At 41.2% G+C, this 14,829-nt stretch overlaps 1 protein-coding gene and 1 long non-coding RNA gene across 2 annotated transcripts in view; one reads left to right on the top strand and one right to left on the bottom strand.

Moving 5' to 3' along the window:
* exoc4 (exocyst complex component 4) overlaps positions 1–14,829 on the bottom strand; it is a 238,876-nt gene that overhangs the window by 3,313 nt on the left and 220,734 nt on the right. The window lies entirely within an intron of this gene.
* Positions 9,107–10,218, top strand: LOC116409753. The gene is made up of 2 exons (XR_004222008.1): positions 9,107–9,727; positions 9,906–10,218. It is a non-coding gene; the product is annotated as an uncharacterized LOC116409753 (long non-coding RNA).

The following is a 14,829-nucleotide window of genomic DNA, read 5'->3' as shown; positions in this document are numbered from 1 at the left end:
GCAAGCACCGGGGCTGGAAGGGGGGGGTTTGGGGAAAGGGGGCTCATTCCTTGACTAAAGCAAACAACTCCATGTTATACCTCTCTGTAGACAAGGGGCATTGTAATGCCACACAATTCAAATGACCACAAGGACAGGTACACTAACGATGCCAAGCTAAATTACATTGCTATAAACCTTGTTATTTTAATGGTTCCATTACTATTTTTTTTGTACCATTTGCATTCTACAAGTCCTTTCCCTTTAAATATACATCAACTGCATTTCTCCTGGAACACAAACCAGCGGCATGCATGCATTCACTGCCAGTCACTGTGTGGGTAACCAGGAATATCACCGAGTACCAAGGGAAAACCAATGCAGACATAAAAAGAACATATAAACTCCATGCGGACAGTGCTATGGCTGGGATGGTGTAGTCACAATTAGACCCGTGATGGTCAGAGACCTCTGAGAAATTCGAATTGCATTTCAGAAATTGATGCCAATATTAAAGGAGAAGGAAAGGCTGGTAAAGAGTTAATCTCAAAATGCAGGCATACCTTCAGTTGTCTCAATAGTGCCCTTAAGTCTCCCCATATTTCTCCCATTCAGAAGATCTGAAGCCAAACAGTTAGAAAAAACGCTGAGCTGGGTAGAGAATATTCCCAGAATGCCTCACTCCTGCACAGACTTGGCGACTTGGGACTGTAGGCGGCGCATGCGCACCCTCCCCTAGCGTCCGGTTGCCATGGCGTGTATGCAGCGCCACAGAAGAAGAACAGACAGCCAGCAAGCAGGTGCTGGTGGGGGGAGAGGCAGGGGGGGAGAGGCAAGCGGCGAGCGGGTGGTGTGTGGCAGCCGGCAAACAGGTGCTGGTGGGGGCAGAGGCAAGGTGGGGAGAGGCATGGTGGGGAGAGGCATGGGGGGGAGAGGCAAGCGGCGAGCGGGTGGTGTGTGACAGCCGGCAAGCAGGTGCTGGTGGGGGGGGGGCAAAGGGGGAGCGGACCGGAGAGAGCGATCGGCCGGGGGGGTAGGGTGCTGACAAAACGAAGCGAGCAGGTGAGGACCAGAGAGAGAGATCGAGCGGAGGGGGGGCTGGCGTTCAAGTATGTTCACTGAAACAAGTATGTAGAATGTAGCAGGTGTATCTCTGTAAATGTTTCATTAGGCAAGCCAGGAATATAGCGTTTTTACACAGCAATAGTAGTACTATTTAATAGTGTGCTTCATAGATTTTGACTTTCCTTGTCCTTTAAGGATATAAAAACTACACAAACAAATACCTGCATCCGTTTCTCTCTCCTTTAAGCCCCTTCCTCTGTTGAACTTATAAATGCAAAACATTGGCAATTTCATTAAGAAGGAATGTTTAAGGTTTCCCCATCTTCTTGCCCAAAAACAAACAAAGCTTTACAAGTATGTACCGAGATAAATAGGGAAAAAATGGGCTTTGTTAGATGTTTGATGAATAAAAGAATAAGTTAATTACATCTAAACGTTTTCAAAGGGAAGTGCAAGAAAGGGAACAATAGATGTATCCTGTGCTAGAGATGTAACAAAATCATCTCAAGAGCTCATATGTGCTATTAATACCTCTCCATTTAAATGCTAATTCTCACCTTTCACCCAAAGCGGTGGGAGGTGGGCCTCCAAGAACTACCTAGATAATTCACAATGAAATCCTAATTTCTTCCTGAGAGATTCAATCTCTGATTTACAGAGTGACCTCAGCATTTACGGTGCAGCCTGAGACATCATTTTCTTACGGCACAGCCAGACTGCATTAAATGTGGGTGGCCCCTGTTACACATTCACCAGGTAGGTCAAATAAAAAGCGACAGCCATCAGGAGTCTGAAGTGGCACTCGACAATATGAGGATGAATCACCAGTCGGCTGGAAATTACTTTTTATATAATCACTTCTGCTTAGAGGAGTTAGAATGTAATCTGCGGCTCTTCGTATAGCCAATGGGCTGTGACAGATAAGTAGGTATTCTTAGGAATCGGTCATAAATACTTTCAAAATTCCATTTCTGAAATGACTAAGAAAATGCAACGGAAAGAGTTAACTGCAATAACAACCCAGGAAAAGTTAATTCTAGCTTATTGTGATGGAGACTAACAGCAAGTGGAAGTCACCCAGGATATCATCAGTTGTCCTTTATCAATAAAAGCAGGGCAATGGGTTTTTTTTGGTGGGGGGGGGTAAGTAAAGGAAGTGTAAAGGACAGAGGAAAGAGGGGGGTCAGTGAAGGTTGGGGGCAGAGGAAAGGGGAGATTGACAAGAAGCAGAAAGGTTAGAGGTAAGAGGAAAGGCGGGTCAAATAAAAAAACCTCAAGGGTAGGGAAAGGGTTAAATTGGACGCAAAGGCCTAAGAGAGCGGTTAGATCATGCTTGGTGCAAAGAGTGGAGGAAAGGCATGGTGAAAAAGGCTAAGGGAAGTAAAAATAGTATGTAAGATTGTATTATATTTAGCAGGCAAGTACAGAAAGGCTGTGTGCTTTTTTAAAGTGATGACCCAAAAAAAACTACTCTTCAAAATATGAATGTACAAACGTTTCCTATAGGTCATGTTTTTTGCTGATAGGGCTACTTTTGTAATTAATAGTTAGTCAAAGTTCCTAAACCTGACTGTTTGCCAACCTGACTGTCCCTGCTAACGGCCTACTGCTGAACAAATATGGCTGCCCCCTCATAGAGGAACATGGGGGATCAGATAGGCAATGTACATACAGACATTGGTCAAATATTTTTAAAGGAGAATGCAAGTCAAAATTTAAAAAGCATACTGCCCAATAGTCCTCCTATTGTTTAGTAAAAACGCCACCCTTTAGGCTCACCTAATCACATATTTACTCAGTCACACTTACTTCATATTTTCTAGAACAGGCAGCCATCTCTAAAAGGGTATTCTCCCTCCTTTCCCTCCTTGCTTCATACTGCACATGTGTTTCATTCCCTCCCCTCCTCCCCTCTGCCAGATCCGCTTCTGATTGGCTGGTGGGTATGTGTAGCTCAGAACAGGAGACAGGATCAAGTTACACACATGCTCAGAGAATAGGAAGGCTGCCGCTGGCAGCCTACAGGAAGGGGAGAGAGATTTCAGTGATGTCACTGTAGGCTTCACACTGCTGTAGGCTGCCAGCACCATATCTCAGAGAAGCATGCAGGGATCTGGGAATTTAGATATGCAGTAAGTACTTAAAAAGAATGCCTTTAGACTTACTTTTAATTTATATTAACCTTTTATTGTCCTTTAAGGCAAAATTAAAATAACATGCAATGACAATGTTATGAAAGATATTAAAAAAGGGTTCATTTCTGGTGTCAGTATCTCTTTAAAATGTACACATAGTCAGATTACATAACAAACACCGTTCCTGGATTTCATCTACAGAAACTGGTTGCCATTAATACAGGGAACTGGAGGGCTGAATTAGAGTAAATGAAATTGTGGTCCATTAACCACTTACGGATAAATATAACGGCTGTGATCTACCTCAAAGGTCTGCTTCCTTATTTTATTCAATTCTCTGCCACTGATGACAAGTAGGGAGTTAATACGTACATTTGTGAGCATTATTGGTTTCTCTAGCATGCCTCTTTTCCCTATTAATCCAGGGATCTGGCCACTGGGGTTCATAGACTTCACAACCATCTGAAGTACAGCCTCTTTCATTTTCCACATTGAACTTTATGGGGTATTAAATAAGCTCTCTCAGCACTTATCTAAATCTTTAATTAGTTCTATAATATAGTGATGATATCAAGGCTAATTAAATTTATATAGATAAAGAGCTCTGGAAATTATAACCAACTGAGCTGGAAAATGCACCTCAGATAATAAATTTAACGGTTTGACTTGATAAGTGGGATTTTACATCACAAAATTTTAATTCACGTGTAATGTTCAAGTGGGTTCAAATATGGAAATGGCAGGTTGAGAACGTAATCTCTTCCAGCATGCTAGCCCAGCTGCCATCACAAGCCTAGGTTATTAATGGTGCCCCTTCTACAATTGCTTTCACATTTGCATATTCACTGCATAAAGAACAGAAATGCTCCCTTCCATATGCCACATTGTAACAGTTTCCCCCATTCACACTTGTGCATAAATGAGGGGAATGCTCATACTGTCAGGAAGCTGGGGAGTAGTTAGCATTACACCATAAGGTACTGTTAAAGCCACACTTCCTCTACATAAAGCAACATGATGTGAGGCATCCGCAGAGGGTTCAGATTAACCTGCCATTCTCTGCAGCTACTGGAGGATCGGCAAAACAAGTTGCTATAATCTAATAGAAATGTGCAGGCATACAGAAGTTGGAAATGAACGCTCTGTAATGCTCCCTGGTGGCATCTTCAAACTGTATTACTGTACGGTGACAGACTGCTTCCGGCAGCTTGTCGTTATTTAAATGGCTCGATTAAAAAACGGATAGAAAAGCCCATACTGATTCAAGTAGTATTTGAATATTACTGCTGCACTAATTATGAGATTAAAGAAATTGTTATTATTACTGTTAATGGCTTTTGTATCAGTAACACCCTGAATGCAGAGCAGAACACACTGAATAGAGGCAGAACACAGTGAGGCTCATTTATAAATACTGGCCAAATTTGCACTTGGGCAGTAACCCATACCAACAAATCAGTGACGGGCTTTTTAAAGGAGAAGGAAAGGTAAAATAACTAAGGGGTGCCAAATTACCTTATACCCCAGGTTGGTGCTTCTGTTAGGAGAAAACCTCAACAGCTCGGGGTACATGGAGGCAAGCGATGCTCTTTCTTCTCTCTTCAGAATTCCAGAGCCGGCACATACGCAGTACAGTGAAAAAGACGGTTTTCTTGTTAAAGTATGGCTTTTTACCCTACAGCGCATGTGCAAGTGGCGAGACGACAGAAGAAGGAAGATCGGTCTCTCTCGCAGGTACTCCGAGCTGCTGTGGGTTTCTTCTAACAGGAGCACCAGCCTGGGGTATAAGGTAAGTGATTACAATGACTGGGGCGTGCCTAAAGCTGGCCATACACGTGGCAATCTGACAATATTTCGTGCGACCGATCCGCCACACACAGTCAGGGCTGAAACAGCAGATAAGGAGGTTGAAACAATAGAATTTCTACCTCCTTCTGCCGATTCAGCCCTGACGGCAGATTTTGGTCAGGCGCCTTCTAAGGCGCCCGATCAAAATTTTCTAACCTGGCCGATCGGCGAGTCGTCCGATATCAGCAGCTTCCTGCGATATCGGTTGACTCGCCGACATGCCATACACGCACCGAATATCGTACGAAACGAGGTTTCGTACGATTGTATCGGTGCGTGTATGGCCAGCTTTACATTACAGCTTAACATTTTGGCACCCCCCAGCGATTGTACCTTTCCTTCTCCTTTAAGCCAGCTGGCTCATTATTTGCAATGGGTTACTGCCCAAGTGTAAATTTGCCCAGTGTTTATAAATAAGCCCCACTGAATACAGAGGCAGGACACACTGAATACAGGGACATGACACTGCAGCATTTGCCAAGGGCACACATGCACAAACACACATTTATACACATACAAATCACGCTACATGCATCACATGTATATTTTATGATCTCATTATACTAGACTCCAATTCTGCTTAGACAGTTCTTCCCCGTAGTCCTTGGGGTTGATTTATGAATGTACTATAGTTGCTAGATTGCACAAATGCAGTTACAAGTGGCATTTCAATGCAGTAATGGTGCACTACAAGCTAAAAATGAGAGCAAAGACCTCACTGGTTGCTACTGGCAACTGTGCTTGTGCAACACCATGTTGGTAAATTAGCCCTCTTGAGTATCTCTTGGGGCTGTGACAGACGGGGAGATTAGTTGCCCTTGTTGATTAGTCCCTTGTCGCGGGCGACTAATCTCCCCGAAATGGCTGGAATGTAAATCGCCAGTGGGATGGCATATGCGGTGCGGAAGTTGCCTTGAGAGGACGACTAATCGGCGACTAATCTCCCCGTCTGTCACAGCCCTTATTCTACTGCTAGTTCCATCTATAAACATTACCATTTCTCCAGCTGTTGCTAAACTATAGCTTTCAAATGCACCAACACATGAGGTTCTTAAGAAAAATCTTGCTTTGCAAAGATTCATAAGTAAAACAAAACAGATTCATCACGAGATACGACTAAGGAGGTTGATGAGTAAATGCACTGGTTTTAATGGAAAGATAAAGCACTAATCCAGCCATGTAACCAACAGTAAGGCATTACCAACACCACTGAGATATCAGAATTATTACAATACATACCATTGCAAATGGCCTTCCTTCTGTGCAACCTGACTGTCTTAACAAATCCCAGTTCATACAGTGGGAACTTTCATAGTAGAATAACTCTATAGACTGGAAGAGTCCATTCTAGCACATCTAGCATCAGTGACACGGAAAAAATGCCCCATTTTCTTTTTTCATTGATTTGCTTATCAGCATAAAGTTTTATTTAGATAATATCTCCCTGCAAAGACTTTAGGTTTAGCCTGGAGATGTTGCTGTCAAATGCATAAATCCATCACATTATCCCATGGGGCTGGCAGAGTCACACGCTAGATTTTTACAGCTCTGCATGAATATGCAATCTTGATGCTTACATGGATCTTGTCACTTTTCCTCTCCCCTATATGACAATCAAAATGAGCCTTTCCCTGCTAGCTACTTATTTAGAAATGCTATGGACCTCAACAGATCCTATAAAAAAGTGTCAAGGATTATGTAGAGGGGATGATATTATCTCTATTGCTGCCAAAGGGGAAACCATTGCGATGTTCTACTCTGAACTGCAGGCACCAGTGGTAACAAAACAGTTTAAGGAGGCATAACCAAAAGGAATGGTCCCTATTACAAATTATGATACAGTACATTGCTAAAAAGTAGTTTATAATTAATAAGTCTGTGATTGCTGCTCTTTCTTTCACATATTTATAGTTTCAACAAATTATTTGTGATTGTCACAACCCATTTTTTTCCCCTGGCTTCACACAATGTGCTCATGCTGTAAGTCACTGACAGATTTTACTTGCTCTAATTGGCTGATTCTGTAAATCAGCAACTCGCAATGCACTAATGACAAACAGAATGGGTGAACTATCTGTAGATGGCTTTTTATAAGAAATATCCCATAGGAGATCTTTCTCTCAATAAGATAAAACATATAAAGATGGTAATATGGTAGTGGGTTTCTGGGGCTGCCATTTCTGGAGGCAATTCATTCACAAGGGCTGATGTTGGACCCTATCCTGGTGGACTGAGCAACTGCCTTTTTTGTACATTTACAAGGGTGACACGGGATCTATATTTTGAGGCTTTTGTGCTTTATTGTTGCTGGTGAGTAATAAAAATGATCCCTCTTTGCTTCTCCTATATACACATAGAAGGCCTCTTTAGGTCAGCTTAACTATCAGAGGCAGGGTTTCTTTAGCAAGGAGCCAGGCTGGACACTACCGGGCAAATATCTCAGTCCATCTGTAAATACAGTGAAATGGCTAAAACAAACTAATAACATGTACCTATTTTTGTTCACATTTTCTGAATGTACATATACAGAGGGCCCTTCATGTCAGCAATGTAACATTCTTACTTATTTGGAGCTAGACCAGACTGTTTATATGTAAAATATTACATTTATCACCATGTTACTGTAGGTATGTGAGAACTAGAGTTATTTACTCACACGGAAATTGCATGGCCATACCCACAGCTAAGCCGGGTTTCCCTTCTTTTGTGTGTGTGTGTACTGGTTCCAGAGACATTGTGCATTGGCCATTACTCTCCCTCACCGCACTCTAAGCCTGCCCAGCATAGGCACCACTTGCATATCGATACCATAATGATGTAAGTGCATTCTGTACTGCAGATGAACATGATTGGGATGGGGCCTATCCATGTTTTAACATTTCCACATCTTGACACATGGGCTGTTTGAGATTCAGTGTGCAAAAGCAAATTAGTACAAAGCTGTCTGGGACTCCAGTAATAATATCCCTGTGGACTCATCAAGCAGTACATCCTTCAGCAGGTAACAAGAGCAATCCTAGCTACTTTGCACTGTGATGGCTACTTGTGTGCCCTGGGCCTTAATCTAATTAAAGGTCAAAGCAGAAAAGATCAGAAACCAATCCAAACCATCAGAGCATACAGAGAAAATAGAATAATACTATTTAGTCTGTGCTGAAGCTGAAACTGGATTTTAAAGGAGAACTACAGCTTAACAAAGAAGTAGGCTAGAGATGCTACACATTAGGGTTGATTCACTAAAGTGCGATAAAATGAGCGCTATTTATAGCATGCGTTAAAAATGTTATCGCGTCTTATTTTTCGCGTCTTAGTGTACGATTCACTAAAAGTATATTTACGTTAATTTAGACGCGATGCTGTTTGCGTTATTTAAGTCACGAAGACTATTTTCGTGCGGTATTCGACGCAACGAGCACTAATTAGCACAGCGTGCTACTTGTCACATGCGCTACTTATCACACGCACGCCATATTAGCCATTCCGCTCGTAAAACTACTTTTTTTGAAAATGACCATTTCCCTGCAAACTGGAGGCTGCATCACTCTAGGGCCAACACAGATTTGAATAAATCACACTGCAAAGTCCATATTGTGTTGCCAAAAGCTCATGAACTGTACTTTTCTATAATTACCGCCTGCCCCAAGTAGGTGTTAATTTTCGCATAGACTAATGTGATATTTAGGGGGTCTAAGTGTTATTTCTGCGCGAGAATTAACGCAATGTGGTAAAATTAACGCATGCGGTTGCCGCTATTTAACGCACGCGATATGCGACTTAATGCATGCGATAATACTTTAGTGAATTGCACGTTTTTTTCGCGTCAATTTTAACGCAAAAAAGAATGCGATAACGCTTATCGCACTTTGGTGAATCAACCCTATCATGTTTCGACTTTCTGTACCAGCCCAAGGCACCCACAGCCCTTTAGTAGGGAAGATCTGTGCCCTTAAAGATTCCACAGTAGCTCCCCATATTCTTTTCTGCTGATTCCCTGCACATGCTCTGTGCTGCTGTCACTTACCTGGGACAAACCTACAATATAGTGTATATACAGAATATAAATGTCTCAATATAAGGCTGATTTAGTCGTAATTTGCACCAGAATATAATAATCAGCCCTGTAGCATCAGCTCATATGACAAGTGAACCGCTAACCTTGGCTTTTTAATAGCTGCCCAGAGCACACTGAGCATGTGCATGTACAACACTGAAGGCCTGAATCACTACTGTTATAGAGATTCTGAAACTTTAGGTTGTGCCATAAGCTCATTATATAACTCACATCATTTTTACTAATATTTGTTTTAAAGGTTTAGTTCTCCATAAAAATAAGTGAAATTGCTGTAATAATATAGCTTTGCATTCTGTATAACATCATACAATATATAGCATGCATTTATGGGAATTTTTGCTTTACTGCCCATTTAATGGTCTTTACTCACTCTATAATACATTTCTTTTTGTGAGCATATCCCTATACGGATCCCTTTCCTTTCGCTCCTTGGCAATTAGAAGAATGAAGACATGTCTGAGCTTGCATTGATGGATAGAGCATTACCCAGGAGTGTATACAAATGGCACGTTTGCATAAGGAGCTGAACAGAAGTGCCAGGCTTTCCCAGTGGCGCAGGGGTGCCCCAAGGGCTAGCTGCCTGTCTCCAGGTAGTTGTGCTAAATGCAGGTGATGCACATTAAGCCAGGTGAGTATTCAGCATATTATTTATGTATGTATGCATATAAACTGCCTTATTAGGCAGCATTTGCATATACACTGCTGAGACTGCCAACGGCTTTTCTTGGGTAGCATTTAAGTAGAAATGATTATCATGTTTTAGAGCTGCTGTATCAAATGCATTACCCACTGTCTTCTATTTATAGGGGCCTTGGTGGTGTCCTACAAATTGTCAGCTTTTCCATTACTGAAGACTCCTGAATGTTTTAACAGAAGCCACACCAGAGAACTAGCGGTTTCCATATTTGTTTTGCATTAATTGTGTGTCACTATGTTCTGTACACTGTGTGTCAATTTGACCTTCATTTTCTAGTTCTGTGTGAGATTACACATTCTGTGCTTGCATCTAAACCATAAGTATATTTAATGCTGTTTTTGATTACATGACATCGAATGTGCTTTATACAGAATACAGATTTGTGAAAATACAACAAAAAACAATGACTGTGAGTTCTTCGAGACAGGAATGTCTTTTCTAATGTGTGCTTAACAGACATTATCTCTGCATATTATGGTAACAGACATTATCTCTGCCTATTATGGTTCCCCTGTATAATGTTGGTGTTGCATATAAAATACCAATTGAAATGCTTTTGTCTTTCAACAAGCATCCAGCAGATGGCAGAATTAGCTTATTATTAGTCACCAACATGGCTGCATGATCCATAGTGGCGCAGCATTGATGTCAGTGTCACACCATCTTTGCTTGCTGAAGCGAAAGAAAACTTGAGCCTCCATCACAGAACATATTCCATCAATATATAAATCTGCCTTTGTTGATTATAAACTTTTCTTAAATGCACTTCACTAGAGGCAGCTGCTATACAACAGCGTGCAGGGCATATATGTGTGATGAGCCAGCACACTGAGAAGCAGCTATAGGGGGAGAGAGCTATAGGGGAGAGTCCAGCAGTCGGTAATGCTGCAGAGCAAACTCACTACACGCCCAGACACTGAAGATGTGATGAGATAAATTCATTAACACAAATAGCGGGGGTTCCATTTTCCAGAGCTCCTCTCCTATGGAGAATTAATTTTCTGTTGGACATTTCACTCCTGACACTGAACCACTGATTAATAGTAGAACAGACCATGTCACTGATTAATAATAAGTCAAACTGCAGTAATTAGCACCCCCTCCCCTTCCTTCCTTGCAATGGCTCATTCAGGAGCCAAGATCTGACAGCTGGCCCCACTCCTACAACATATATTGGCTGGTAGCTTTTGTTTACATAACAGCCAAAAGGGATCAACTCACATTACATTACTCAACTCATTAAGTGCTAGGAGCCATGCTTCATATTCAACTTGAAAAGCAAAGCTACGGTACTTAGTAAGTTAAAGGGAACCTGTCACCCAAAGAAATAATTGAAATTCCTTTTCTATCATATTTGAACTTGCGTACACTATATAAATTATATAAATCTTGTTTCTTTCAGTCATGGAATTCACAATAACAGCAAGCAGGCAGACGCCATTTTGTTGGCATTGTTATGGCAGGCTTTTTATCATCCCAAGTCTTGTTTATGTTCAGAATAGGGGGCGTAATGCCCATGCCCATGCCCATGCACAGGTTATATAGTTATAGACAGTAAGCAGGAAGGGTGAATGAGAGGAGTGCAGTGACACCTAGGAAGTGCAGAATGGAAAATGAAAGCAATTGCCTGCCCCGCCTCTAAGCCTAAACTCTTCCAGGGGTTGTTCACATTTGAGTTAGAAGAAGGCAAACACTTAAAACACAACAAGATATCAATAATAAAGACCAACTAAAAAGTTGCTTAGAATAGGCAATTACTAAATACTAAAAGTTAACTTAAAGGTGAACCACCCCTTTAAGGAAGAATATTGAAGACACTACAATATATTAGTATTTGACCTCATACAGACCATCCAGAAAGCACTTGAACCTCTACCATAGCGGGGTCTAGGCTGCACTCTGCACCTTGTGTTGGACTTAAGAGCTGCAGATTGCAGTGCTGTCAGTCACAGAGGGCCTGGTGCTTAACACATGACATAGACATGGATCCCTCACCTTGTATTACCCAGTGTTCCTTAGCTTGCATGTCTGGATGATATGCAAGCTAGGGGTTTTTCAAGGAATCCCAAATGGCATGCTCCTTCTACCCCTTCGGAATGCAGTGTTGCTTGACACAGACAGTGCCGTGTGCATAGTAATGAACAACTCTTCATGCTCCATTCTAGGAGTACAAATAATTGCACCTCAATTGCACAACAAAGAGCAAATATTAAAAAAATGCAATTATTAAAAAAAACAGGATGCCTTGCGCTTCACTTTGTAAAAGAGATATTAAGATTCCTCTACTACCTCATATACAGAACTGTCAACCCAGATAATTAGACTGCCGGGGTACAGCGTCAAATTTTTTTTTTTCGATGCTCAGAAGTGATGTCACGTACGCCCCACAAGCTTCTGGAAGTGACATACCACCAGTTGAACAAGATACAATAAAGCAGAAAAAGCAGACGTGTGGATTGAGAAAACCCCAACGTTTCGGAACACAGTCTTTTGTGAAGTGACTCCCCTTGACAAAGGACCGGGTTCCGAAGCGTTGTTTTTTTCTGCATTATTGTATCTTGTTCAACTGGTGGTATGTATATTATGCATTGTAATTGTGCTAATAGTTTTGTGAATATCTACCATATAAAGAGCGATATATGTTAAACATACCATTTGTTCCCTTTTGCCTGAGGTTTGAATTGGCGTGCATAAAGTAATTGATTGATTTGTATTAATATTTTGTTTGCCCCTATATGAGCTAGGGGAACAGATTCTCGTCTTCACCCTTTTTCTTCTGTTTTAAAGCTAGTTACTTTTGTTCTAGCAATTGTGGTGTGCCCTCCAAATTGTGTGTTTGCACTCTTGAATCATAAAAGTTGGGTTAGGGGAGATATATTTGTTCGGGAATGATGGAGAATTAGATATTATTTTGGCACCAGGGCTATCCAAACTAGGAATTAAAGACTACAGATTAAATTGTCACTGGGAACAGGCAGAAAAAAGTCTGTCAGGGAGGTATCCAGAGATTCCAAAATCAAGGTAAAAAAATAATATACCATGGAACCCTGGAGCACAGTAATGACCTACAATCTGGACCTTGCTGTCCTTTTATATTGAATCAGGCATCAAAAAATGCATGTGCGCTATGAGATCAATTCCATGAATGGTGCTTTAAAGTCTCCTGGGACTCATTTATCGACGTTGGACAAATTTCCACCTGGGTAGTAACCATTGGCAACCAATTAAATGTTAACTATAGACAAATGCATAATATCACAGGAACATGATGATTATTTACAGAAGAACACTGACTGACTGCATTCTTGTTATGCTAACATGGCCAAGAAACAGAGTGCCCCAATATGCAGATCTTATCAATAAAGCTAGTTCCAATAACTTTCATTGTTTTTAATTACTAGGCATTAGCTGTCCTATAAAAAGGAGGGCCCTATGGGCAAGTGTAGAGAAATTCCAATAAAATACCGGGTTTTTTTAATAGTACATAGAGCTAGTGATTCCAATTACAAAAAGGAAATACAGCTTTACAGTACATACACATACTTTTAAATTGTTCTGATATTGTGTTGTTATAAAGCAATAAAATGGGTTTAGTCAACAAATTATGTGTGCAGTAACAGCTCTGGGGCACAATATATATATATTGTGATTGCTTTGTGGAGCAGTTAATCAATTAAATCTGGCAATTACTCCATTGCAGGTGTAACCTTATTGCCTTAACACCGAAAAGGTCAGGAGATTGTTTATGTTCTCTGTTATATTGACAGTTTCCATCAGTCTAGTAGAAGGAGCTCCATTAACTTCCCTTCCTGTAATGCAGTTCTAAAGCAGAAACTAATGCCTTTAATGTACTACATAAAGCCTGCGGAAATTATATAAAGCACAAGCCTGGTATTATTTGGGTTTTTGTAAGTATTTTGTGTTTAAATAAGCTGAGTTTGCACCTTAATATGAAATGAAGGTGCTTAAAACTAATACAAATGTGCACCATATTATTGAAAACAGTTTGCACAAAAACCAACACATATTCTTTCATTCTTCTAGTAGTGGGTCCACCATTATCTGTAGTAGCTTTGGAATTAGTTAAGGCAATTGAAGGCACATGCCAGACCAGGCGTATGGCATATATTTTCGGCAAGCTGAAAAACGCTTGCCAGAAATATGCGCCATGCGCGCCATATATGCCCCTAACTGTGCCTGCACGGAATGAATGGAATACGCTCAGGTGCAGGCACATGTAGCCGATATCCGCATAAAAATGCGAGAGATTGCCAAGTCTCAGCTACATGTGCCTGCACCTGAGCATATTCCATTCATTCCGTGCAAGCACAGGTAGGAGTGTTTGGTGCATATTTTCAGCAAGCGTTTTTCAGCTTGCCGAAAATATACACCATATCACTTGGTCTGACATTAGCCTAAAGATGTGTGCTGTTTGTGGCCTTTTACACAGGCAAGTTGCCTTTCCAGCTTTCCAGCTGTGACTTCATTTGCCTTCAAATTTTAAATATGTGTAGCCCTGGACTGGGTTGGTATTATCAGTAATAATACTGTGCTGCAGACAGGGCCCACCACACTCTGCACCCTAACCCATTCAAAGCGTCAGTATCAAAATCTCAATTTGGCTGACAGCTACTCTTATGCAAAGTTTAGCGTTATAAGTCAAGGACAATAATGATAGTTAGAAGAAATGTGATCGAGTAATATATACCTTGGACCTCCCATTTTAGTATATAACCTTGGTTGATAAGCCATGTCAGTGCACAATGTAGTAAAAAGGTCAAGGAGAAAAGGAAACCACAAGATTTTTAAGTCAGCCTCAGTACGGGGTGGCCCCAAAGATCGAGACACAGAGGGAATGTATGACGTTAGCAACATGGCCCTTTCCTATACCGCAGTTTTATGGGGAATGGTGGGCGGAGCCTTGTAGGGACAGCTCTGTGGGCATCCACAGCAAAATATGTGGGACCTGCCTTTTCAAAATGACATATTATTCATACTTCAACATGTAGTTAAAGGAACAGTAACACCAAAAA

This window comes from Xenopus tropicalis, chromosome 3 (genome assembly GCF_000004195.4).
Source record: "Xenopus tropicalis strain Nigerian chromosome 3, UCB_Xtro_10.0, whole genome shotgun sequence".
Lineage (NCBI taxonomy): Eukaryota > Metazoa > Chordata > Amphibia > Anura > Pipidae > Xenopus > Xenopus tropicalis.
Note: the sequence above shows the minus strand (reverse complement) of the source record. Positions and strands in the feature narration are given on the sequence as shown.